General features: G+C 42.0%; 1 protein-coding gene across 2 annotated transcripts in view; it reads left to right on the top strand.

The window, feature by feature from the left end:
• LOC117263125 (zinc fingers and homeoboxes protein 2-like) overlaps positions 1–27,753 on the top strand; it is a 184,978-nt gene that overhangs the window by 126,777 nt on the left and 30,448 nt on the right. The window contains exon 1 of one of the 2 annotated variants that reach the window (XM_078176040.1): positions 27,221–27,304. The exons of the other annotated variant lie outside the window; for it this stretch is intronic. The gene's annotated coding sequence lies outside the window, so the exon portion shown is untranslated. Of the gene's footprint in view, positions 1–27,220; positions 27,305–27,753 lie in introns of those variants that run through there. 2 annotated transcript variants of the gene reach the window in all.

Genomic DNA, 27,753 nt, shown 5'->3' with positions numbered 1-27,753 from the left:
TAACCATGTGCTTCTGACTCAGATGCAGTTGTCGAGAACAATGCACGCATATGAGAACTGATGCAATCAGCCAAATTTAAAAACTAAAATATGAAATTATGAAAAGAAACAGAAAAAAATGACTTGCAAAAAGGGCACTTATTTAGTCAAGGCTAAAAAGGGGTCAGTGCTTAAGCACCATCTGATGACTATCTGTGCACATGCCTGCTGGAAACCATAAGAAATCATGGTTTTAAATCAGAACCAAAACATGAAAAAAATCTCTCATCCTCCAGGTGATTTAGCTCACATTCCTGCTCTTCTGTGCACATTGTATATAAGCAGCATGGCCTTGACTCGCTTCAGATCCAGACCCACAGCGCTGTAAAACCCGCCATAAAAGACAGAGTGGAAATAGAGTAACGTGAAAGAATAAATCTGGTCTGGAGCAAAGCACTGTGACTGATAAAAGTTTATTAGAAGTCCTTTTGTGGAGTCCTGAGCATTCCCCAACCCCCCACCCCCCCTCAGCAGGGCTCCCTCCACACCCGGCGACAGAAATTTTTCTTGGCAGGCCGTAAAGGCCTTCTGAGGCAGCATTACAGCCCATGTGACAGTAAAACCCTCCACAGAAACCAATACTAATGGAATTCTCTTCGGCGAGGTGGCCCATCCTGCCTATTCAGAGGAAGAGGAGGAAGCCTTTTCTTTTTTACCCTCCTCACCGCAAAAGAATGCATTACACCCCCAGCAGAGCTTTTATACGCACAAGTAGCATCGCTGGACGGTTATTTACATTTACATTTGCATTTTAGGCAGTCTTATCCGGAGCGACTCACAATGAGAGCAGTGGCAGATGAGGCTGGAGTTCCTCGAGCAGCGATCATACAAATAAGCAGCAGGGAGGAAACAGTCAGTGATGTTTCTGTAATCTCTGAGTGAGCGAGTTGGAGGGAAGTCCTCGGCGAAACAGAAGCAACAACAGACAGATGGATCAGTTGTTTAACATGATTAAAACAACTTGATTGGATTTATCTGAAAGATATGGATAATTAACTGGAGTCTGGTTTCCATCTGAAAAGAGACTTTATTTGTTTTTGTCTTTTTGAGTTTTCTCTCAGGTTACTGCTCCTTACAAACGCCACATATCAAGTGCTTGGGGACAGTTCTTTATTTATCGGAAGAGGGGGTTGGTTGGGGTGTGACTTCATTTTGTTTTTGTTTTTTTCCCCAAAGCTACAAATATTTGTCCTTGAGTCTCCCTGAGTGACTGGGGAAAAATGCATGACCCTTCCTCCACCATAAGTGAGTTATTAGATTATTAAAACATAGCCTACCCTTTGATGTTTGAAAGTTAGAAGTTGGAGACGAAATCATGGAGTTGAATAAAGCCTCACTCTTGTCGTGCATGCTGGTTAGTTCATGCAAATACTTTATTTTTGGCCAAATTTTAAACAAGACTTAGAGTAAAGTGATATTGATGAAATATGACTATTTTAAGCTCAGATTTAGTCATGTTTTTTTCTGATGGAAGTGTTTGTCAAACTTGATGTGTCCAAGGACCTTTGGAAATGTGAAAATCCAATGACCATTTCTGTTTTTACATATTTTGGCTTAATTAATTGTGACATTTTGATAATTTTATAGAAAATATGAATGCTTTCTTTAAAAATCAGTAGTAAAATAAATACAAAATACAACCATGTAAATGTGTATGCCCCTCCCCTAAGCAAAAATAAAAAACATAAGTCCCTCCCCAGTGCTTAAAAAATTATTTGGCATGCCTCCCCCTTTTTGCGCTACCTCTCTTCCCTGATAAATAATGAACAGTCCCTTATCATCGTACCCCACATGGCCAAAATTATGTGGATGGCCAGATACTATAGGGATGCACTTATTGTTAAATTCTGAGTCAATACAGATACCAATGGTTAAAATAACAGTTTTGCTGATACCAATATTTTCGTTGTTTTAGGGAAACAAAGAAATCTTTATCACAAAAAATAGCTGAACTGTTTATAAGTTATTCAGTCCTTCATGACACTACGTTTGAATGAGCACAAATTTAGTAATACAAAGTTATAAAACAACCGTGAATATAACTTTTTTTCACATGAAAGAAATATCTTTTTTTTCTGGAAAAGCCTTTTTACTATATAAAATATTATGTAGATCAGGAGGCAGAGCAGGCCATTCACTAATCAGAATATCAGCAGTTCCCAGGCTCCTCCAGTCCATGTGTTGAAGTATCCTTGGTCAAGATACTGAACCTCAAATTGCTCCTGATTCCTGTTCCATTGGTGTGTGAGTGCGTGTGAATGTTAAAGCTGAGTAGCTGGTGGCACCTTGTACGATAGCCTCGGCCGCGTTGATTTGTACATTCATGTTTGTGTGTGAATGGGCAAATGTGACATGTGGTGTAAAAGTGCTTTGAGTGATCAAAAGAAAGGCACCTGTACAAGTGCAGGTCCATTTACCACGTATCTGTTTTATTATGTTGTGAAGACGTCAAAAAGTTTCCTCTTCATACAGCTGTATTTGTTCAAATTTCTCACCAAAAACTGAACTTTACAGGATTACATCTGAACACATCATAACCTTATGATTAACCTTTGCCCAGTACTCATTTTTACTGAATGGAGCTTGAATACATCATAATGTAACTCAGTGCAACCTTTAGTAGCTGTTAGTTTTGGCCACTGGCAGCTAACAATTAACATTAACTAGCTCTCCTCCTGCCAGTGTCAACATGGATTTGTTGTTCACAATGTAGCATTATCAGGGAAACAATGGGGTGCGTCCCCTGACGCGTCAGCGGTTCTTGCTAGATTTCACAATTTTTCAGGCCATTTTAGCGACTTCATTTCTCATTTCTTAAAAGCGAGTTGCAACAAATTTAGCAAATTATTCAGACCACGAGAAAAAAAACAGAGGAATATATTGTAATATATTCCACTGCTCTCCCACCATCAGCCCGAGGTCTCACCACCTCTTTCCTTTTGCGCTGTGCAGCAGGTGTGACACAGTCAGGGGGAGAGAAGGTGCAGCTCGCCGTGGGAGTTCAGTTTAAGTGACTTCCTCTGGTTACGTTGATGCTCTTGATCTCTGAATTAGAGGCTCAAGAAAGTGGTGCGCTATAGTACAGGTGAGTATATGGCTCTCATGCCATTCAGGTGTTTTGTTGAGGATGATTTAATTGATCTAATTGGGCAGAGTTTTAATGTTTCCAGTAACAATAATGTCAAAAAATGTGCAAATGAAGGTATGACATCATCTGGCAACTTTAAGCAACTTTTGCAGTCAGTGCCGACTACTTTCATTGGAAAAGATTTGGTATCACTGGTCCCAGGGAAGATCACTATTTGTCTCAAAAACGTTTTTTATCATCCCCGTGGAAATGAGACGCCGTTAGTCTGGAGCCCTGCTTTTTAGTCTGTGCAAAACTGATGTGACATAACTGAAAAAAATCAGCCACTGCCAATGGTGAATGTGTTGTTATTTGCTGACAGATTGATGGTGGTCAACAAGGCAAGTTTTGTCTGATACCAGTGTTTGACTGATGAATGTAGAGCTTTACATGTCTTTTTAAAGCCATGATTATTAATCTGCTGCCATAACAATATCCACTCCGCTGGTTCAGTCTTTCCACTGTTACCCATGTTTCTCTAAATGTAGTTTAGAGTTAATTGTTATCTCAGATGACAAGACATACTGTATATTTTCATATTTGCTAGAGCCAGGGTTGGTATGCAAAAAAAAAAGATCTTGCAAAGTAGCTTCCCTGGTTAAAGACAGGTAAATAAATGAAATAATGTTTGTGATGAGGTGCAGGAACCTCTCATGTATATTTAGAGTCACTGATACAGAGCAGCTTGTTGCAGAGGAATAACTCTGAGAGGAGGACAGATAAATCATGGATTCAGCTATTTTATTTACCTTGTGTGCTTTTAAAGTGTGCAGCATGAATAATGAGAAAAGTCTATTTGTGCAGCGAGACGCTGAGGTGACAGGTAACAGTCATGATTATTGGTTTCACACAAAAACCCAATATTGTGACAATTTAAACTCACATTTAAAACAACATGCGTCAGTATTTTACGAGAACAAGCAAAGGTGTGGATATAAAAACAGTGTGACACGTCTCCACTGTATGCTGTGTAAAAAATACCATAAGAATAATCTTTCATCAGCATAAACTGCAGGCTGCCTATGGCTGAGCTTATCCTATAAAAGACAGGCCAAAAATAAAATGATTTTTAGAAAGTTCTAAGTCCTTTCACTAAATCCCCATAAAGGATTTAACTTGTCATTAAAATGTGCCATTTGGTGGAACCTTTTATCCAAAGCGCCTTACAGGACGCTGAGTGCATACGTTCTCAGTAATGGTAACCCCAGTAACTTAATGGCCTTATTCACATGTTCTAACCTGGGGAAGACTCCTGTAAATAACACAACAATAGCTGCATATTTTTTTATTTATGTATCATTGAACGTTTGGAGGGTGCAAGACACAGCAACAGCTTGATCAGCTATATTATCACTGAGTCACCACTGAAGTGTTGCCCAAGCGCTGGTTAACGTAGGTATATCGTCACAGGCTTGTGTGTGTCTGTTACCTGTCACAAAGCACCTAACTGTCATCTTAAGTTTGTATTTGGTCAAAAAAAAAATACTTACGCTTTTGGTTAATGTCTGAGCCCCATGTTAACATCATGTTTCGCCGCACCATCCCTGTGTGCACCACAACGCACGGAAGGCTATCATAGCGTCAGTTAGCATAGCCAAACACAGCACCACAGCTATAAACAAAACTGTATGACATCATTGGAGCGCTGAAAAAAGTTGAGGCCAGCTGAACTTTGTTGCAGGTCACGTCCATCCTCAGCAACAAGTGTCAGGCGTCAGTTTGTAGCTTCGTGTCACTGGCTTCGACTGAAAATGACCTGTGGCCTGTTGCTGTGTCACTTGTAGTGTGAACACAGCAACAGGCCCCGATCACATGGAGATGTGTCGCTACAGGCGCGCCCACTTCAGAAACGACTTGGCAAAGCATGTCAGGCTATCAAATGTGATTACTGGAAAAACACACCCCCATTGGAATAAACAATAATTTTATCATCATAAAACTTTTAATTCAAAGTCAACGAAACAAAACCCATAAAAAAGTCTTTGTTTGCCTTTCCATCATTCCAGCTGTCACCAACTCTGGTTTGGTTGACTCTTAATTCACCCAGTTAGATGTGAAAATATAATGGTTGTACTCATGCTGAAATTACTGTTTAATTCCGTGGAGTCTGATGGGTTTGGTGATGGTGATTTGGGGGCTGTTTCTGGTTAAACAAAGAAAAAGTCTGTATCTGTAGGGATCCTTTGCATATTGTTGTCGGACACTTTTATAACAATTTCAGCCTGGCAGGGGCAAAACAAGAACTTTTTGTAGACGTAGATTTAGTGTGCACCTAACCAGCGTGTGTACTTTGCAGTCTGTTTTTCAGCTGCTCTTGCTCAGTACCGGACCAGTTTCAGAAATTGTTGCACCCATTAGTTACTTAGGCACAAAAACACTTAAAAAAAATACCCCTAAGCACAGTAATTGTACTTAGTTATACTTCAACAGTGGTCACCATACTCTTGGATCAAATCCATACTGATAGCATGGAGGTTATAACTCAACATCAGTCAGCTATTACTCAGCTCATGTTAAAAGATCAGTGTGTAAAATTTGGGGGGATTTAGTGCTGTCTAGCGATAAAGATTGCAGATTGGCGATCCCTGTAGACAAGAACCTGCTCCCTATGTAGATAACGGCTCATTCTGAGGTAATGAAAACATAAAGAATCTTATTTTGGGGCCATCATACACTAAAGAAAACATATTTCTTATGTAATTTTCCATTTCTGCCAACATCTCTCCCTAAATCCTACACACTGGACCTTTAAATATCTACTATCGCTCCTTTAAGTGAGTGTGACAGTGTTAGCATTAAGGACAGGAGTCATTTATTATCTTCTAAAATCACATGAATTATTTAGGACGCATGTCGACCAAAGTTTTTCTATTCCTTTAACACACGTTTTGTTTCCCATCATGACATCTGCTGTTAGATGATGTAAGTCGGAGGCCGTGCGGCGGCACAGTGACTGTTAGCATGGACGGGCTGCACTGACCTATATACAACTGAATATAAGTGTGTGTCGGAGCACAGAGTCTCTCCCAGGCTTATAGCAGCTCATGGCTGGATGGAGACAGCGTGTCTGTGTTAGCTGAGGACACACACACACACACACACATACACACGTGAAGACACACACATTCACATATGGAGACATTCATGCACGCGTACACTTGGAAATGCTTACACGTGACATGAGGACACGCATATACACGAGAGGCTAAATCAGATGCTAAACTCATGCACACACACACGCCAACAAGAGGACGACGCACACACACACACACACACACACACACACACACACATATATAGATGGGACACTTTATACACACATGAAGAAGAAAGAGGAAGACACCTGTAAAAGGACACACACACACACACACACACACAGATGTACACACAGCGACTAGCTCATGCATGTTTTATTGACCCGACTCGCTCTCTTTCTACACTTCCACCGTCTCGCCTCCTCTCATCCCTCCATCTCTCTCTATACCTCTGTAAACCTCTTTTCATCTCCTGTTCTCCCTCTCCCTTTAATCTCTCTCCTCTCCTTTGTTTCTCCTCTCCTCCCTCCTCCGTCTCTCCCTCTTTCACCTCCGCTGTCCTCCTCTGACCCCTCTGAGTAGAACAGATCAACCTGACAGGCTTGGAGGAGACGAGACTCCCGTACTTCTCCTTCCTCCCCTCCTCCTTCCTAATGTCTTCTTCCTTCCCTCCCTTTTCTCTTTATCTCCTTCCTCTCCTTATTTCTCCATATCCCCTTCCTCTCCTCTTTTCTACTTATCTCTCTCCTCCATTCCTCTTTATCATTCCTTTTCTTTCTCCTGCCTTCTTATGACTCCTTCCTTTCCTCTTTTTTCTTTATCTCCTTCTTCTTCTCCTTCTTCCTCATGTCTCTTTCCCATCCTCCTCTTGTTCTCTTTATCTCCTTCCTATCTGTATTTTTTCTTGTATGTCCTTCCTCTCCTAACTTCCCCTTATATCTCCTCTCTCCTCTCCTTCCTCCTGTCTCTCTCCTTTCCTCCTTTCTTCCTGTTTATCTCCTTCTTCTCCTCATTTCTCCTTTTCTCTCTTTCTTCCCCTCCTTATTTCCCCTTCCTCTTCTACTTTCTCCATGTCTCCTTCCTTTCTTTCTGTTATCCTTCTTTATCTCCTTCCTCTGCTCATTTCTTCTTATGTTTCCTTCCCCTCCTCCTTCCTTCTTATGTGTCCTTCCTCTCCTCATTGCTCCATATCTCTCTTTCCTCCCCTCCTTATCTCTCCTTCCTCTTCTCCTTATGTCTCCTTATGTCTCCTTCCTTTCCTTCTTTTTACCGTTTTATCTCCTTCCTCTCCTTATTTCTTCTAATCTACTTTCACTCGTCATTTCTCCTTATCTCTCTTTCCTCCCCTTCTTATCTCTGGTGCCTCTTCTCCTTCCTCCTCCTCCTTTGTTCTTATCTCTCCTTTCCCCGTTCCTTCTCTACTTCCACTGTATGTCTTCCTCTTTACATGTTTTATCATTATGCCTGTCCTCTCCCTCGCTTCCCTTATGTGTCCTTCCTCTCTCTTTTGTTTTCTCCTTTTCTTGTGTTCCTCTCCCCTTTTCTCCTGTTCTTATCTCATCTGTTTCTCCTCTCCTCTTTTTTCCACATCTCTTTCTAAATGTTTCTTTCGCATCTCTCCTTTGCCTACATTCTCCTTCTGTCTTTCCTTTTCCCCCATCCTCCCTCCTCCTCCTCCTCCTCCTCCTCCTCCTCACCTGTCTTCTCCTGTTTTGCTTTTCTTCTCCTCTCTTCTTCTCCCTCGATCCTTGCTCCTCCCCTCATTTTCCCTGTTAGTCCTCATCTCTTCCCCCTCTCCTCTCCTCCACGCAATCCTGACCCTCTTCAGACTCTTCCTTTTCCTGTCATCCTTTCCCCTCCTGCTGCCCCTTCTCCCTCTTTGTGACCTCTTTCCCTCCCCTCTTCCCTTCACCTCCTCCTGCTGACTTTCTCTCCCTCCATCATTCCCATTTACGAAATCTCCTTTTTTCTTTGTCTTCTCCTCTCCTCATGCTCACTGTCCCCCTTCCCTCCTCCTCATCTACCCCCTGACCTCCTCCTGTTTCTTTCTTCTTCACCTCTCCTTAACCTTATCTCCTCCTCTCCTTCCTTCACTCACCACCTGTTCCTTTTCCCTTGCTCCCACTTCTCCTCTTCCTCTCCATCCTCTACCCCTCCTGACCTCCTCTTTCCCCCTCCCCTTTTCTCCTCCTCCTCTCTCTTGTCCCCTCTCCTCCTCTTCTTCCACTCACCACCTGTTTCTCTTTCCTTGCTCCCACTTTTCCTCCTCCTCTTCTTCTTCTTCTTCTCCATCCTCTGCCCCTCCTGACCTTCTCTCTCCACCTATCCCCCTCTTTTCTCCTCCTCTCTGTTGTCACCTCTTGTGTGTGTGTTTTTTTTCACCTCCTCTACTACCCCCCTCCTGACCTCTCCTCTCACTCTCTTTTCTCTCACTCCCGTCCCCTTTTCCTCCCTCCTGACCTCCCTCCTCCTCCCTCCTCACCTCCTCCTCCCCCTCCTCTTCTCCTAATTAGCACCTGAGCATACAGGCCTGGTTAATATTCGGCGGCGAGGCGCTGCGACGGCAGAAGGGCACCTCGCCGTCTCTCCTGCGCTGCTGTTGCCATGGTAACGCCATGGAAATGAAGCACAGCTCTCTCTGTCTCTATCTCTCTCTGTCTCTTTACTAATTTTTTTTTGCCCCCCCCCCCCTCCACCTCCTCCTCCCCCCTTTCACTTTTTAATGAGTCACTGCATCCATTAAATTTTAGGATGGAGGGATGGCAGGGGAGTCACGAGGGCAAAGCGGCATGCTCCGAGACAGAAAAATTTAAAGGGCTGAAAAAAGTTTTTATGTCTCAAGAAAAGAGTCAATATTTGTAAAAATGTACAGACACCACGAGGCGTGATTGGTCGCTCTGTCCAAGGACAATTTATTTATTTGCTTGTCTGTCAGTTCAGTGAGGTGTGTGTGTTGGGGGGTGTTTGGACGGAGACCTTGGCCTTGATGAAGTTCTTTAAAGCTGCTAATTGTATTTCATTCATATTTCATGGTCGCGGGGGGCAGACAGTTTGCAGAAGGAGAATTGATAGAGTGTCGTGTGTGTGTGTTGCATTCCTAAACCATGGCCATGTGAGGCCGGTGGGTGTTTGTGTGACTGGTTGTGTGTGTGTGTGTGCGTGTGTGTGTGTGTGTGTGTCTTGTATTTGTCCATCATGACAGCTGGAGGTCAGGGGGATTTTGTGTGTGTGTGTGTGTGTGTGTGAGTCAGCACATTTGTGTGTCTCTTCATGGATATTCATACATGAGTGTGCGTCCCAGTCGGTCCAGATTTTCTGGTGTGTAAAACATGATTCAAGTTTTTAGACATTTCACTTCAGTCGGGTGGTGTTGCCTAACTTCTGACCCCCCTGTGAGTGTGTTTATGTGTGTGCTATCATTTTGTTTATCAGTATCAACTCATAAGACGCTGCGTCACACACTTGTCAAAAATCAGACTTCCCCTGACTGTTCTTTCTTTTATTTACTTAAATGTCAACAGAATCACAGCTGAAATGAAAGCTAATGTGAAAATGAAATTAAAATGACATCCAGGCATCATCGCTTCATGATAATCCCACACCGGCAGCAGATTTATAATGTCAGATGTACACTGTGTGGCTGCTGATTGTGAAGGTGAAAAAAAATCTTCTTAGAAAAGTTGCTGTTATTATAAAGATACAGTAATTTTTTTTTTTTTTTTTTTCCACAAAAGCGGAAATAAGGACTTTTGTTCTAAAACGAGAAGAGAAAATATTGACTATGGTGACACAGAGCTGAACATCATTATGAGTCAGTTCAGTGTTTTCTCATTCAAGATTTTTATCTTTATTTTGACAGAGGAGTGTAGAAAAGTGACAGGAAATGAAGGATTTGAATGAGATAACAAAGGACCCCTGTCAGACTCAAACCACAGTTGTTACAATTTCATGGTCAGTATCTTAAAGGTTTATTATGCAAGAATTGTTGGCTGCCATTTGTAAACAGTTTTGCCAGCAAAAGTGAAAGTGAAAAACAACTCCATCTTTGTCCTTTTGACATTTTGCCTTGCCATATTTGTGTTATTTTGGCGCTGTATTAGGGATTTTCATATCTTCCTTCTGGATGCATGCTGCTGACATTCTGGTACAAGGTTGCTACATTTTTTGATTAAGTCCCGATCTCACACTATGCCCAGGAACATCCCAAACACAGCAAAAAGAAAGAAAATCCAGGCAGAGGGCGGAGCCTCTGCAGAAAACACACTGCCACACACTGAGAGTGGGTCAAAAGTATCCACATGACATGATCCACCCACTTAAACACAGTTGCAGACCAAGCACCCCCCTCATGGCAACAGTACTCCCCAATGGCAGCGGCCCCTCAGCAGAAAATAGCAGCATGACAAAATAATCAAAGTTATTCACTTCACCTGTCAGTGGTTTTAATGTTTTGGCTGATCGATGTATAACACCAGTTAAATCACAGAATTGGAGAATCTGTCGCTACAGATTTGGAAATGTTCTAAAACTTGTTACACGGGAAACATTCCTCAAATCTCAACTCTGACAGAAGTAAAAATGTACTGTATGAGGTGTGTTGCTGGGTAGACCCAAGTGCATGAGTTTAAGTGTTTTTTCTTTTTATGTCTTATTTTTATTTAATCCAAACAACTTAAAATTTGTGGAGGGAAAGATATCTGTATGTACACTTACCTGCCACTTTATTAGGTACACCTTGCTAGTACCGGGGTGGACCCTCTTTTGTCCAGAACTGCCTTTATTCCTCATGGCATAGATTCAACAAGGAGCTGGAAACAATCCTCAGAGATTTTGGTCAGCTGCACATCCATGATGGGAATCACTCGTTCCACCACATCCCAAAGGTGCTCTGTTGGATTGAGATCTGGTGACTGTGGAGGCCATTGGAGTACAGTGAACTCATTGTCATGTTGAAGAAACCAGTTTGAGATGATTTGAGCTTTGTGACATGGTGCGTTATCCTGCTGGAAGTAGCCATCAGAAGATGGGTACACTGTGGTCATTAAAGGATGGACACGGTCAACAACAATACTCAGGTAGGCTGTGGTGTTTAAACCATGCTCAGTTGGAACTAAGGGGCCCAAAGTGTGCCAAGAAAATATCCCCCACACCATTACACCGCCACCAGCAGCCTGAACTGTTGATACAAGGCAGGATGGATCCATGCTTTCATGTTGTTAACGCCAAATTCTGACCCTACCATCTGAATGTCCCAGCAGAAATCCAGACTCAGCAGACCAGACAATGTTTTATCAATCTTCTATTGTCCAGTTTCAGTGAGCCTGTGTGAATTGTATAGCCTCAGTTTCCTTTTCTTAGCTGACAGGAGTGGCACCCGGTGTGGTCTTCTGCTGCTGTAGCCCATCTGCTTCAAGGTTTCGACATGTTGTTGGTTGAGAGATGGTCTTCTGCAGACCTCGGTTGTAACGAGTGGTTATTTGAGTTACTGCTGCCTTTCTATCATCTTGAACCAGTCTGGCCATTCTCCTCTGACCTCTGGCATCAACAAGGCATTTTGGCCCAGAGAACTGCTGCTCACTGGATATTTTCTCTTTTTCAGACCATCCTCTGTAAACACTAGAGATGGTTGTGTATGAAAATCCCAGTAGATCAGCAGACCTGTCTAACCCGTTTTGCACCAACAACCATGCCACGTTCAAAGACACTTAAATCACTTTTCTTCCCCATTCTGATGCTCGGTTTGAACTTCAGCAGGTTGTCTTGACCATGTCTACATGCCTAAATGCATTGAGTTGCTGCCACACGACTGGCTGATTAGCCATTAGCATTAACAAGCAGTTGCACAGGTGTACCTAATAAAGTGGGTGGTGAGTCTATGAGTCCCTATTGCATATGTATGTATTTATATAAGGATAAATAAGGAGAGAAGTATTACTATATACAGACGTGTGTATGTATGGGGTTAATGTACTGAGTAATCGGTCCTTTCGAGTTATTATAAATTTATCATTATTAAACGTTATGTTATTTTTCAAATGTATGAGAGATGATAAAAGGATTGGTGGATATCTCAATAAAAAGAGAATTAAAAATGAGAAATCAAAACAAATATAAAGCAAATCCTCTAATAGTAGAAGATGGAACCAGATCACTTTGGGGAAAAACAATCACTCTGTTCTCAAAATAATTCATTTCCTGACAATCAGTTAATCATTTCAGCTCTAATATAAAGTATTTGTGTTAATGTAAAAACACTGTTGCCTTTTGAGGCAAGATTGACAGAAAGTTATCTAATACAAAAGAATCAGTGGTCTTTCCATCATGCTCTGTTTTTATCTCTGTGAGCGTAGTTACTATCTTCCTCCTCCACACACAGTGAACATACAGAGCCATTTCAGTCATGTGAAGTCAGGACTGACGGAGGAAAAGTGGGTGAATGATAAGACATTAGCGATGGAGCGATGGCGGGATGAATAGATTGATTGATGTCATTCATATTCAGCTCTGCAGGCTTGACCTTGAGATACTCAGCGATACAAGAGTTTGGCTAACTCGACAGCCGTCGTCTGCGCAAGGCTGAGAGCAGCGCTCCAATTATCCAGCCAATCACCCGAGACCTAAAACTCTCTCTCAAGGTTCTCTGCCAATGAAAAGCCAGCTTTGTTCTCATCAGCACATCAAATTGCCTCACAAGATCCATCAGTGATTTAGCTCTGCTGCTCTATGCTGCCATTTAATGCTTCCAAGTTATCTAATGCTTAAAGCGCCATTTGGCCTTGGTCGATGGTTCCCAATGTGGGGCGACGGGACACACTGAGGGTCCTCAAAGGGTCTACAGGAGGTCCTCTTTGGAATTAAATATTCCCTGCTTACTGTTGCTATTCTTTGATTGCTTGGTGTAGGAATGTTTGTCAGCATTTTTACTACAAATAAGAAAAATGCACCTAAAACTGAGGTTTGATAATGTAAATGTAAATGTCTCTACCCTTATCTATGCGGACAGAGAATTTTTTTTACTATATTAATGATTCATTCTGCTCCACCATTATTTAAATTTCTTCATTGTCTCCTACAGTCTTATCTCGCTGGAATTGCACCACACTGCCTAAACAATCTCTTGGAGCACTGCTCCATTATGTCCATTTTTGTAAGCTTTCAGGAAGCATGCACAAATATGGATGAAATGAACAGTCTGTCTCTGTATCGTACGCTAAGCATAAAAAGTCAACACAACTTCAATTGGCACCTTATGGACCAATTAATCAAGAGAAATGGAAGTTCTTCAAGATGAAAATAACTAAGCAGATAAGATTTCAGCAAAAATGAGAATCGGTTCAAATTGGGAGGGACCTTTGGTACTTTCCCTGAAAAGTATTAGATTGGCCCAGTCTGACAGGCAGGCAGCTCTGTGCTGTCTGCAACTGTGAGGGCCAAGGAGCATACGATAACTACTGACATCAGAAACTGAAAATATAAACTCTATGACTACCAGCTGGTTTGGCCTGGAATGGATACGCTGTTGACTAGTCTTCCTGAACTTCCTGATGGCGCACTGCCCCCTGGTCTTTGATAGATGTCTGAGTGTTTCTTGATTTTTTTTTTTTTTTTTGTCACTATCAACAATGACAATAGATCGGTAGTTTAGGATGACCAGTCACAGTTCATGCAGTCTCCACATGGTATCTCCTTCATCAGTGAGGTGCATGTCAGTTAGCTACAAAGGTTGCAAGTGCAGTCTCCATTGCTGTGCCATAACAATTAGTGTACAGCAATGAATGTAGCTTTAACAGAGTTGAAAATGTGAAGCTTGTCATACGGGTAGCAGCAGAGGAAAGAAACATTTATCTTCTTCAGTGCCTAGTGTGCTCAGTATGTTCAGTATCACAGGCCTTTAAATTTTTAGACATCTTCTTTGTCCTGAAGGTGGTCTTTGGGGGATGTTTCTCTGATAGAATATTGTTGAGTTATCGATGTTATGGGTGAAACTATCATGTTTGCTTTTGTCAGTATCACCCAGACCTACTTAGAGCTCTGTTAGGACAGATTATCTTTCAGGAGGGAGTGATTTTTCTACCAGCCTGTTTCTGTCTGTAATTTCAGTCCCATGTCAGTAATTCCTACAGACTGCAGTTACTGGTAAAAATCCAGGTCTCTTCCCCCTGTTGTAAAAGGGCCAGCTAAAATAACCTGAGGTAAAACTAGTCATGTTGTCCTTTCAGTAGGTTTCGCAGAACTCTTATATAACAGGAGTGAGATTTGGATCTCTATAAGCTTAAGAGAAAGCTGCTGGAAATAGCCTGGCACTCTCAGAAGAGCTGGGTCATACTACCAGCTGTGTTAATGATGCATTAGCACCACGAGGTGCCCACACAAAGGCATCCTTTGATCAATCATTTAGCATCCCCACACACACATTTATATTGAAACGCGGACACACACACATGGAGCTGACAGTTTGTGCTGCATGATGACTGTGGGCCTTGGGGGGGGGGGGGGGGGGGGGTCACGGGAATGCTTTTAGTTTCCTAACGACACCATCTCATAACCTTCAGTTGTTTCTTCAGTCATTGCCTGCTTGTTGTTCTCGTTCAGTCATTTACATGTTACTGTCCTGTCATTTTACCCAGGAGGACGTGCAATGTGAGCAGCAGGTAGGGACTAATGTCTTGCTCAAGGGACCATCATCATGTCCCTTCATGGAGGCTCATCAGATGTGTCAGGGTTGAAATCTGTTGGTGACGTGCTGATCAGATCTGTGGGATTGTGACAATACCACATTAAATACATTTCTCTTCTGCTTCATCGATTTATTGTGGCAAGCAAACGATTCGTAAAGCTACCTGTGATTCTTTGCCACGTGTTAAGTGTTGAGTGTTAATGTGAAATCGGCATGTCATGATAACTACTTTGTTGGACAATATATCGTCCCTGGAATATTTGCAATAAACGATATTACTTTCATTTCGAGACCATTTTATGCCACTGATATAATGATAATATAATAGCATAGAAATGCAAGTACACCTGTTCAAAGAGCAATGAACTTTTAATTCTTAAGAATATTCAGATGTTGGAATATATGTAAAACAAAAAACATGTTTGTTTTTAAAAAAAAAAAAAAAAGTAATTAACATCTGTTAGTACAAGAAAGTTAACATAATACTACAGTACCTTTTTAGGAGTGACCCAAAAAAGACTTAATACAAAATTTGGCCAACAAACACAAAACCAAAACCAAACCTCTTGTAACTAATAGACAAGCGTAGTGAAGCTGCTTAGTGAGGCTGAGTTGTTGGAAGAAGGTAAAACTACATTTGATGGATTTGTTGGGTGGTTGCCAGGGATTGACAAGCTAACGACTATCAGGACTGTGCCTCACCCACTCCAAAAGTGCAGCTGCAGGCTACCGGTAAGCCACACTGTGTCGTCTTTAAGGTTGTTTTATTTTTCTTTGGGTTCACGCAAGTAGGCAAGGTGAAGAGAAAAAAAGTAGAATCACTGCGCCCAAGTCTCCTAATAGTCGAGCAAACCCTGCTGTTTATTCTGGCATCATGTTGGCTAAAATGTTGGTGACACTCTGATGTAAACAAATGCATCAATCAACAAAAACACCAGGTAATATATAGATCAGCAACATGATCGAGCTCATGTCCATGTATCCTATGATAAGTCGATAAATGTAATCATCGAGACAGGCATAATGTGAAAGCAGTCACAGGCCTTTGCTGTTACACAGGAAGTCTTTACAACCATGACTGTCACTTTTTATACACACATTTGTTTGAATATGGGAAAAAATGGAAGAGCAACAGATGATTTAAAGTAGTTTGCCTTGTGGTCCAGCAGCAACCTGTCAGTTAACTGAGCTAATAAAAAAAATGGAGGGAGGACACTCGCTAACAGTCTGTTCTGCGGATATTCAGGATGCTGACACATCTTTTGCGCTGACTTGGCTCCATACAGGTGGCATAGACTCTTTGTAGATGCATACCTTATGCCGTAGCCTGACGTACACCACCCTAGAAATGTAACTACACATCCTGGTGACGCGGACTTCCTGTTCATTGTAAGATGAAAACCATTTCCCTCAGTGGAAATGAATCTTTAATTTACTTTTATTTCACAGATAAGAAACAAGACATTGTGAATACAATAAAGCTTCCACAAAATAGCATTTTAAGTCCTGTGGAAGATCCTGGATTTGAGTAGAGGAAAGTCTGCTTGCTGCTAGGCTAATTTATGCAACAGAAAATGTCACAGGCTTATGCTAATAATGTTAGCATGTTGTGGATGTGGGGAAAAACATGTTTAGTATAAAACAACTATTTTGTCAGTGAACCTTATAATTTATTATGGAGAAGAATTATGTAACGTTACATTTATTAAATGTTGCTGCTGTTTCTGGTTTTGTATGATTTGAGGAAAATGTATTAGCTGCTGGGCTAATTTATAATTATGGAGCTTAAATGTGTGCTTTTGTTTGATGCTGCGTTTAAGCCATGTTATAGCTGAATTAATCAAACTTTACTGCACTTCATGAGAACTCAACACAGTGGCACAGAAACCCAAGTAGAGTGTTGGAGGGGTAATTTTGAAAATCACAAGTATAAATGCTTACAACAGTGTTGCGTAGGCTACAGTGCAGGTCCTGCATAGAGCTGACGCACAACTAAATCAACCTTTAGATGACAAATTTACTAACAAATATGAGAGTTTTTGCCAACTTTGTAATGTTCAGCTGCTTTACTCTACAAACACAACAGATCTGAGGACTCATCTGCTGGCTTGCCATCAAAGTGAGGCACCAGCAACAGGCAGAGCAGCTTCACCTGTAAAACCTGATGTTCATCACTCTCGTCCTCAGGAGCCAGAAACTCTTAAAAATGCAGATGTGATAGTCAGATTTATATGAAGGGCCTATTGGCTTTGCTTCAGGAGAAAGTTTTCAGGGTAGTCACAGAACTAGAGCCGTGATATGAAACTCGAAGTCGCACCTCCATCTTGAGACACATTGTTGGGATTCACTGGACCACAGAAGGTCAGGCCTTTGTAAAGGCTTAAGTCCCAACAAATGGTGCTGTCATGTAAAACATAGCACTGGTGCCTAGATCACAGCATTTTGGTGTCCCTGTATGACACATAGTATTGTTATAGATTTCCAACAAATAGTATACCAGTAGATTCCCTACAACATAATGCAGATGTTCGACACCACACGAGAAAATATAAGACTTTACTGAAGCGCAAGATGCTCTGACCACCAACAGAGGGAGATGACGGGTGGTGAGGTGGGCCTTGCCTTATATGGGTGACACATTGTCAGCATCTTTTGTCCAGAGGGCATTTTGAAACATCACATGGCCATAATTAGTTTTATTACATGATCAACAAAGCTAGGTAAAAAAAAAGTCTTACATCTCATTTAAAACAAAGTTTTAGCAGCTGGAGTAGGAAAAAAACATGAAAGAGGAGGAGGAGATTGTTAGCAGGTTGGTTTTGACTTGTGAGCACGCACAGCTGAAGAGGTTTGGTGAAGAGAATAAAAACATGTAATTACGTCAGTGAGGTCTCTTCCACTCTGATTCCTCTGCTCTGTATCTATATGCACAACACTAGTCGTCACAATGCATTTGATGCATTGTAACGTGAAATTTCATAAAGGTAAGGCTCTAATCAAAATTTGACCCAGCGTAAAGGATGGTGTGTGAATAACCCCACTTATAGGCTGATGTGTAGTTCAGCCTAACTTTATCGTAAACACTGAAGAGTGATGTTTTGAGGTCACAGATTTTACTTTTTAGAGGGAAAGAAGATCACTGGTGTTGGAAAGGTATGTTAATGGAAATGATACTTGGAGAGAAAAAGTGCATCCCTAAATTCCGTGAGCGTTTGGTTGCAGGATGAGTTATGAACCACCCTCATTCAGATCCCCTGGTGACCATGAGACGAGCACCGGTGGAATTTGATTTCAGTGGGTTCTTTTTTTCTGTGCCGAAAATGTTCGCCGTCTCCCTCCCCATGAGCCCTCGTCCCCTCCAGTTTGCCCTTGTTCCAGTAAAACGTCTTTAACCCCTCCTATTAGCACACTTGGCGCCTTCCGATCTTCCTTTCGTCCTCCCAATTTGTCATCTCATTTCCCAAGATATCTCCTCATTACCTTCTTTTTCGGCTGTGAGTTGTTTTATGGCTTCCTCGACACCCTTTTCTCTCCGGTATGCCCTTGTTCGCCTCAACATGCAAACTGAATTGCCTACAGTGCAGTCAGAGAGATGGATGGATAGAGTTTGTGGTTAGACTGATGGGTCGCTTTGCCCTTGATGGAGGAGAAAATCTGATATGTTTTTCCTCATCAGTGTCTGTAAAACCTGCAGTGAACCCTGCTTCACCCGGGACGGTCCACTCCAGTTACTTTGGTGTCACTTTCAGTGCAGAGTTTTGGTGTCCCATTCTGGTGTGGATTTGGTTTTGGGAAGATTTAGAGGATGAAGGAAAAGATCCTGAATGTCACATCTAGCGAAAATATCAGTGCTGCCTTTGAAAAAAGCATGCCAGCGGAAGGGACATAAAGGTTTGTTTGTTTCCCCATTTAGGACCTCACCTGCCTCTCAAAAAGAAAATTTGCCGCTTCTTGCAATTTGCAAATCACTGTTGTCACGGCTGCAGTTTTATTATTTTCTACATAATTACAGAGTGCTACCCTGCTCTCAACAATCCCCTGTACACAAATACTGTACAAGTAATTACAAGGATGCGTGGAGGCGAGCTGAGCCCGACAAAATGGGACGCAGCCAAGCGGCATATGACTCCCCCCATCAGAATTTGGCCCAGAGTCCTCGAGGCCGATCCAGTGATGCAGCAAAACATGACACTGTTGTTTTTTCTTTTCTTCCTTTCTTCCTGGAGCTGGCAGCGGCCGCATTTCTCCTCGCCGACATGAAGCGAAGCCGCCGTCGCAGCTTCGGCCTGCAGCTCCGTCTGCCTCTGCAGTTCTTATTTTCCATCATCCAGCGTGTTTGCCAGATCTTCCTCTGTTCATTTGAAACTCTCTGTTTCAGTTTCCTCTCTGTCAGTTTACTTTCTGTCTCTCCTCCTACACTCCCTTGTCCTCTTCCCTTTACTGTTGATCCGCGGCACTTTCTTCTTCTTCTCTTCTTTGGCTCCTACACACTCATCTCCCTCCACCTCTTCCTATACATGCACTCTCTGCTCTCTTCTCTTCACCTCCTCCTACACTCGTTTCTTTTTCCTCTTGTTTTATCTCTCTTTTCCCATGTCACCTCCAGCAGCAGCTGGATCTCTGGCAGAGTATTTTTAAGGAAACTAACATGTTTAAAAGTAGAAAATGTGAATGGAAATAGCATTATTTGTTAAGTTTGTGTCAGTATCAAGGCTGTGAGCAACAGTGATGTTATTAACTATAAATAAGAGTCCAAGTTGACGTTTTTAAAGAGCAACTTAATTCCCAGTTTTGCTTGGATACACCCTCTTGACTCATTCAAAATCTACTGTGGATCAACTCCAAACAAGAGTTGCGTATGTAACTGTGGTTCTGTGAGTCCTGGATCACCAACAGTAACACTCCACCATCTGTGGAGGAATGAAATAAAATTAATTCATCCATTCATTATCTAGAACTGCTTATCCTGCTAGGGATCCTATCCCAGCTGACATTGGGTGAGAGGCAGGGTAAACCCTGGACAGGTCATCAGACTATCACAGGGCTGACACATAGAGACAGACATCCATTCGCACTCATATTCACACCTATGGGCAAATTTAGAGTTGCCAATTAATCTAATTTGCATACCTTTGGACTGTGAAAGAAAGCCAGAGAACCCGGAAGAGACTCATGCTGACACAGGGAGAACATAGAACACCCTGAACCCTTTTGCAGCAAGATTCTGGGTGAGGCGACAGTGTTAACCTACGGAAGCGCATTGCATTCACTGGATAAAAAAAATTAGACACCTTATCTCGTAATTACAAGATCCTTATCTCGTAATTATGAGAAAAGATCTCATAATTACGAGATCAGGATCTCGTAATTATGAGATCAGGAAAGGTGTCACATTAGCCACTGCTTTGCTCAGAAACACATACTGTACATCCACGAAGGGGGGTCGGAACTACTGTAACCAGCTGCCACTCGGGTGGTGCCATCTTGACTATATCCCATATCTTTATTATAATATGTAGGCTATATTGTAAATTACGAGATTTCGAGAATGAAGTCATAACTGAGAAAAAGTCATAATATTAGGCTACGAGAATAAAGTCGAATTATGAGATTAAAGTCGTTATTTAATGAGATTGAAGTCATAATATTACTAGAATAGTAATAGTAACTAATAATATTAGAATAAAGTCATAGTTTTTTAAGGAATCAGAATGTCAGATTGTCTTTCATGCCGTTGTAAGTAGGCTATAGCTACCTAATTAGGTTCGGGAACCGGCACCGTGCCGGTGTTCTGACGATTTGGTTCTGTGTCAGTCGAAATGCGCTGTTTGTGACTCCGGGCCCAGCTCTGCCACTGATTGGCCAGTCTGACATCCTTCATAATACATAAAGTACGTTAGTGACACACATAGGCCTCACAGAAACATGCGTTCGTCTGGGGACAAGTTAGTGGTCACGTTACTCGTTCCACAGGCGAAGGACCCCGGACACATAGCCTACAGTAAATACACCGATTGTGAGTAACTTTTAACATACGTGAGTCTTTGTGACTCTTGACTCTTGTCCCCTAACTAACACTTGTTTCTGTTTCACTAACGATATTTTCACATGATTAAGTCACATCCCGTTATTTTCTCTGTAAACCTAACGTTACAGCAGCCTACAAGCATGCTGTATCAATAAATCAGCTCAGACACTATTAGAAATGTGGTATTTAACCGAATAACATCATGCTACAGCAGTAATAACGTCAGCTTTAGTCAAATGGCTCTAGCTCTCCCGGTAAATGTCATAAACTCTGGACACATGTTCCCTGTATGTTGACATGATAATGGCCGCGTTTCCCAGATCGCTCTTAGCTTAAGAAGATCTTTCACTAAGAAGGAGTTGTAAGATCGAGCTGACCCACTCTTAACACTCTTCTTAGCCACCAAACGCTCACAGATCCAGCCGCGGCAGGCACATTAATATTACACTGAGCAAGGAGATATTAAAATAGTGCGCGCCGTATATATTTTGATCTATTTCATACTTCAGATTTATATTGTTTGGCGTTAATTGGTGACAGAAAAGAACAAATTTCATTCTGCAGGGAAACGTGTGTCCTTACTGTGCATATTGAATCTTGAATCTATGCTTTATGAAGACCCTGTGTGCGCTCAGAGCTGTGGCACAAGTTGCGCACCGAAATCTGGCGGAAAAAAATTATAATAATAAATAATTATTAATAATAATAAGACGAAAAATAAGTAGGCTGTGTGTGACTAGCCTATGCGCTGATGAAGTGGTGGGTGATCGATGTGCCTGACATCGATTGATTTAGTTTCAGCACCGCGGTAGTGGCCAGCTCCTGTTAAGAGTTTCTTAACAGACTGCAGTTATTTTTATGTTATATAATCTTTATCCACACTGTATTTATTAATTAAAACAACATACGTCATGTATTGTAGCTTAATTCCTACACAAAAATGACAGTGTCAGGGCTTAAAGTGAAAAATTTGTCAATCGTTCTCCGTCTATAATTTTGTGCCCTACTTGAGCCATGCCCACCTCTATTTATTTTTCACCCCTCTCTCCAGTTCTGCTGTATTAACACCGGGTTTAATATATTTTGCTTCCATCTCTCTGCCCTGCTCTACTCTACTTCAACACTACTTAGCTCTCTCTCTACTCTACCAGTAGACTACCACATCCACCTGTTGCACAAAACGCACACAGCAGTGTTTCCCCTAGGATGGAGTTGTAGCAGCGGAGGTGAAGCACATGCATGAAAAATAATTTTCACATGCGTGAAACTTTTTTGTATGCTTGCAAAGCACAGCCTGCTGGGATGTTTCTATGTATCTACTGGCACCAGAACGGCTCTTTAGGACTAAGTACATACAGTACATGTGTGCACAGTATGAGCAGGTGAAATGTCTGTCTAGCTTACATATGAGGTGTATCAAGATTTGGGAACATACAATTTTATTGAATATAATAAAAGTTAAAAGTCACATGACATGTTGCTGTTTTGTGCTATGACCTATTTAAGTGCTGGAAGTTGTTATTTACGTGACAACGCCTGAATACAACACAAGCTCAGCATGAGTGCCGTGTTTGTCTGTGCGTAACAGCAGTCTGTTGGTTATTTACACACTGTCCATTTCAATAACTTTGTCAGCTGACAAACTGCACCGGGCTCGGGGTCAGGTTTGGTCAGGAAAATGCGGCCCGAGCCAGACTCCACACTCTGCTCAGCTGTGTGTGTGGCGGAACTCCGCCGTGCGCGATACAGAGAGCAGAGGAGAATTGTTAACGCGTGACCATGTAGAGACAGAAATGACACGATGGCATATCACCATAAATAGTATATTGTTATGTTATTATATGAAGCGTCCGTCGCGCAAAATAATATCAATGGGGGCTGTGGGCAGGACATTGTTACACAGCGTGTGGCTGTGACTTCAGGCAGAGAGCCCGCTGCATCAGAGCCGAAGGAGCACATTTTAAAATACATTTATTTTATCAACTAGTTATTAACTTTTACTATTTTTAGCAACTTGCCCGATCGGGCAAGTGAGTTGTTAGTTTGCATGCCCGACCGTGAGTTTTACTTGCCCCGGGCAATCGTTATTGGTGAGTCCTGAATTTGAAAAAATATTTCTCAAGACAAGTTCTGTAATTACCTTGTCCGCTTTCTTTCTGTTTATATCTTAGCAGGAGCTGGCCACTACCGTGGTGCTGAAACTAAATCAATTGATGTCAGGCACATCGATCACCCACCACTTCATCAGCGCATAAGTCACACACAGCCTACTTATTTTTCGTCTTATTATTATTTTTCTTCCACCAGATTTCGGTGCGTAACTTGTGCCACAGCTCTGAGCGCACACAGGGTCTTCATAAAGCATAGATTCAAGATTCAATATGCACAGTAAGGACACGCGTTTCCCTGCAGAATGAAATTCGTTCTTTTCTGTCACCAGTTAACGCCAAACAATATAAATCTGAAGTATAAAATAGATCAAAATAGCCTACGGAGCGCACTGTTGTCCTTGCTTAGTGTAATACTCCGTCGTAATTTCCAATATATACACATTATAATAAAGATATGGGATATAGTCAAGATGGCACCACCCGAGTGGCAGCTGGTTAAAGTAGTTCCCCCTTCGTGGATGTGCAGTATGTGTTTCTGAGCGAAGCAGTGGCTAATGTGACACCTTTCCTGATCTCGTAATTATGAGATCCTGATCTTGTAATTATGAGATCTTTTCTCGTAATTATGAGAAAAGATCTGAGACCTAACCCCATGTTGACTACAGCACTGGTAAAACATATAGTTTCAACTTTTTTAGGCTGAGGCAGTATCATGGTATTACAGCATACCAGGGTATTTAGAAATCCTGATGGTATAATTTTCAACTGTCAAAAATACAGGCCCTCCCCTCACTATTAAACTCACCGTATGTAGTGTACAACAGCCTCCGGTCTCTGCTGATGGAACAGGCAGCTGAGCTAACAGACAAAGCGACTCCAAGTGGTGGTTGGTGGGGATAACATTACAGGACTGTAAACAGCTAGCCAGCAACAGCAGAGTGAGAGAGAATGGGAAACAGCATATTTTTACATTTAACTCGGTGTTGCGCTGCACAGTGATACCTTCATATACTGTATATCCCAGTGAAATTTCAGAAAAGGAAAAAAAGTAGATATCATTCAAGCCTAGTTTCAACGTATCTGCTACATAATAACTTGCAAATATAATAATTTCAAATGTAAATGAGTTTGATTTAACCAAACCAAAAAGGGCAGGTGTGAAAGCACCCTTAGCACACAGTGTAATATATTAAGCGCCATACTTGTGTTTGACCATGTTGTCAAGCTAATATATGCCAGTTCTGTGTTAAAGGGGCACTCCAGCAATCTTACACAAAGGTCTCTTTGCTGGTCATGGTGAGTAAGACAGCCTGTGACAACTGTTGGATGATGTCTTCCGTGTCTCTCCAGGAGTTTTGTCAAGTCTGAGAAAGTTACCCTGATGATGTCAGAGTGATGTCATCAGGGTAATTTTGGTTTACATTCACATTACAAGAAAATGTGGCACTATAACCAAATCAAAGCAAACAGAGCAATTTTTTATTGCTTTCACATGATGGAGATCTTTTTTATTCAGAGCAGTGTGGACACTTCATATGTGGTCCTTTATCTGATACATATCCGATCACTGGTCAAGTCACGACTGTGAAAACGGTCATATCTGAATCCATGTGTGCTTTCCCATATATTTATGGTTTTTCAGCATCATACTTCAGACGCAGATCTCTCACCATACAGTGCTGGGGAGGTCTGTTGAAACTACAGAAGGCTGCTGTAACCATACCACTGCTGCGATAGGTTGCCCCAGTGGCCAGCCAGTAGAGCTCGACTGCCAGATGCTTTCTGACCAGTACAGCTGGCCTAGATGCCTTGACAGCATTGTCGCGAGGCGCCGACAGAGACATTGGAATGTGGCCCTGGATGTCCTTAGGTTTAGAGGAACTTTTCCACTGTGCTACCTTCTACATCGCGGCCCCACCACCCCTGACTCCTCTCAGGCACCCACACCTCTCTAAAGAACTATCAGTAATAACTGCTAATGGACCTGTAGCTCTGGCATTTGAGTTCCTTGTGTTTTTCATCCTCATCTTCAACATATGAGGAACTGTCATCTAACCTCTGCAGCAAATCATCCGGGAGATGAAGCTCATACTGCTGTCTTTTTTATTTTTTCTCCAAAGCGTCTTGCTAATGAAGCTTTTTTTTTTTGTTGTTCCAGTGTGCATACATGTGACATCAGTGGTTGGTCGAGAGGCGTTTCAGGGCAGAGATCTGTGAATGTAGTCAAGATTTTGGAGCAGAGAAAATATATAACAGAAAGTCTCTTACAAAGTGGGGACATGGGGTTTGAAAGATGTTGCCCTTTACCAGGCAGGGCAGAATGAAGTATTGGGTTGCATTATGGGAGATGTAGTGTTTATGAACCTAGAGACTACAAGGCTCGATATTTCTGCAGCTGCTGCACCGATAGAGTATTTCTTTAAATACAGAACTTTGCATAAATGTTGGAAAAGGAGTCAGGAAGTATCTAACTGAAAGTAATCAAGCCAAAGAATGTGGCCAAACAACGATGCCAGCTTTTCACACTTGACTTCTTTTTAAGCCTGGTGGTACTGACCAGAGGTCTTCACAGGTCCTCTCATTTCCTAGTACAGCCTGACCCAGGACCTGAGTTGGACCAGGTCCAAAATCATATTCAGGTCGGGTTGAATTGCCGCAGGTTTTTGTTTTAGAGACAGAAAGTGTGAGCTGGAAGTGCAAGAAAAATGACATCTGATTCTGAGTCCAATTGGTGGAGCATCATGTTGCTGCTGCTGGGGTTGGTTTTCTCACTATATATTTCAAATACATGTTGGATCGGGTTTGATTGTTCTCATGTCTCTATCTGTCTTATGTCAGGTCAGGTTCGGGGAGGTTTTCAATGTCTGTTTTGAACTGTGTTCAAAATTTTGAACTTGTGAAGACAGATTTCAGTCTGTTCTAAAGAAGTACTTAGGTACAATAATCACATGATAACAATCATTTTCTATCAATCAAATAATTGATACATCATCTCCATCTCTTGTCTGTCATGTTATTGATATGCTTACCTGCTGAGGAGACCCATTAGCTGCAGTAAACAGCAATGTAAATGCATCAGATTTATAATAACATGGGCTGCACAGTGCAACAACTCAAATAGGACTCTGGGTACCCTGAAACTATAAAATGTGTCTCCTGTGCAGGCGGTGAGAAGCTGATCAAGGCTGTGAGAGCATGAAATATGTCCAACATTAAGTGACACTGGGGACAAATAACAGCTTGCCCAATACTAATTAAGTGTTGAAATACTCTCAATTTTTCTGGCAAATGTGTTTTTCCCCCAAATGATTGGGACACCTTTTCAAAGCTCCAACTTCGCAGAGAGAAAATGCACCCAAACCTCATTTTATCAGATTATTTTTTTCTGATATTTCTGTTAAAATTTTCTGTCAAATGTAAAAGCTTTCTTCCTCCTCGTCCTCTTCTTCTGCGTTTGATTCTTGTCCTCTTTTTTCTGCTCGTCTTCCCTCTGTGTTTTCTTTTTTCTGCCTCTTTAAACTCTCTGTTGTCCCTCTCTCCACCTCCCTCTTTATGTGTATCTGCTTTCTTTTCTCCTTCGTCTATTTCTTTTCACTGTCTTCTCTCTCTTTCTGTCTGCCAGGCCATGGCCTACTTAAAACGTCTTCTGCTTTGTGCCTGTTTCTCTTTCATCAGCTTGAAAGTTTTTAGATTCTCCCCTCTTTCTCTTTCCCTTTATCTCCGTGCTTCTTTGCCACTGTCTCTTTTTTTATATCTCTCTCCCTTTTACCTGCTTTTGTCCTCCTTTTATTTTTACCCTTTCTCCCTCTCTTCCCATATTTATTCATACCTGTCTCTGTCTCTCTCTCCATCTGTTTCTACCTCGCTCCCTCACTTCCATTGTGTGGATGATAGCTGTCAGGAGATCTCATCACTGAGTCTCTCTTATTACATGATTACAGGGTAATTATCCTGTGAAGTTGTCTTTGCCCGAATCTGTGAAAGACGCTTAATGTCTTTTTAATGGGGTTTGGAGACTTTTTTTGTCTTTTGTAGTTGCTGTGGACTCTTCAATTTATTGCATTTACATGTGATTGGCCTGGAACAGCGTGTCCTGATTAAGTGGCACTTGGATTCAACGTAATTTTTGGGCGCGGCGTCTCGCTCCAAGTTGTCAGTCAGAGCGGCGTTATTTTTAACTTCTGGCCTTGGCTTTGTCAGCAGACGCTGTCATCTGCCAGCGTCTGATGAAGCTGGACCTGATGAAGCTCCTGTGATGTTCAGGAGGAGCGCCGACACAGAAACCTGGTATGGACTTTAGAGGGAAGGGGATGGGCGGGCAAGCAAAATGTCATGTTGCTTATCAAGACCCAAACCTCCCATCTTTAATGTGGAGTGGTTGTGTAACAAGCAAAACAGCTCCAGAGGATATATATGTGTTATTACAGACAATCTTTATCTCTATAACTCTGCAGTAGTCAGGGGTATTTATCAACTCTGGCTCCAGTCAGCAGTGATGTAAACATGACACTCAGGTGGATGCGCCTCTTCCATTGTGACACAACAACGCACCAGCACAAATACCACCAGTCTTTGTCCAAGCAGCGCTTGAACATCATTTAAAATTAGTCAGCACCAAGTTTGAAAGAGAGACTGAATTATTAAGCGATATACAAAATCAAGTAGGATAGCATGGTGGTGGAGTGATTAGCGTTGTCGCCTCACAGCAAGAGGGTTCCTGATTTGAACCCAGGGTG

Source organism: Epinephelus lanceolatus, chromosome 16 (genome assembly GCF_041903045.1).
Source record: "Epinephelus lanceolatus isolate andai-2023 chromosome 16, ASM4190304v1, whole genome shotgun sequence".
Lineage (NCBI taxonomy): Eukaryota > Metazoa > Chordata > Actinopteri > Perciformes > Serranidae > Epinephelus > Epinephelus lanceolatus.
The sequence above is the reverse complement of the archived record's forward strand: the minus strand, read 5'-3'. Positions and strand labels throughout refer to the sequence as shown.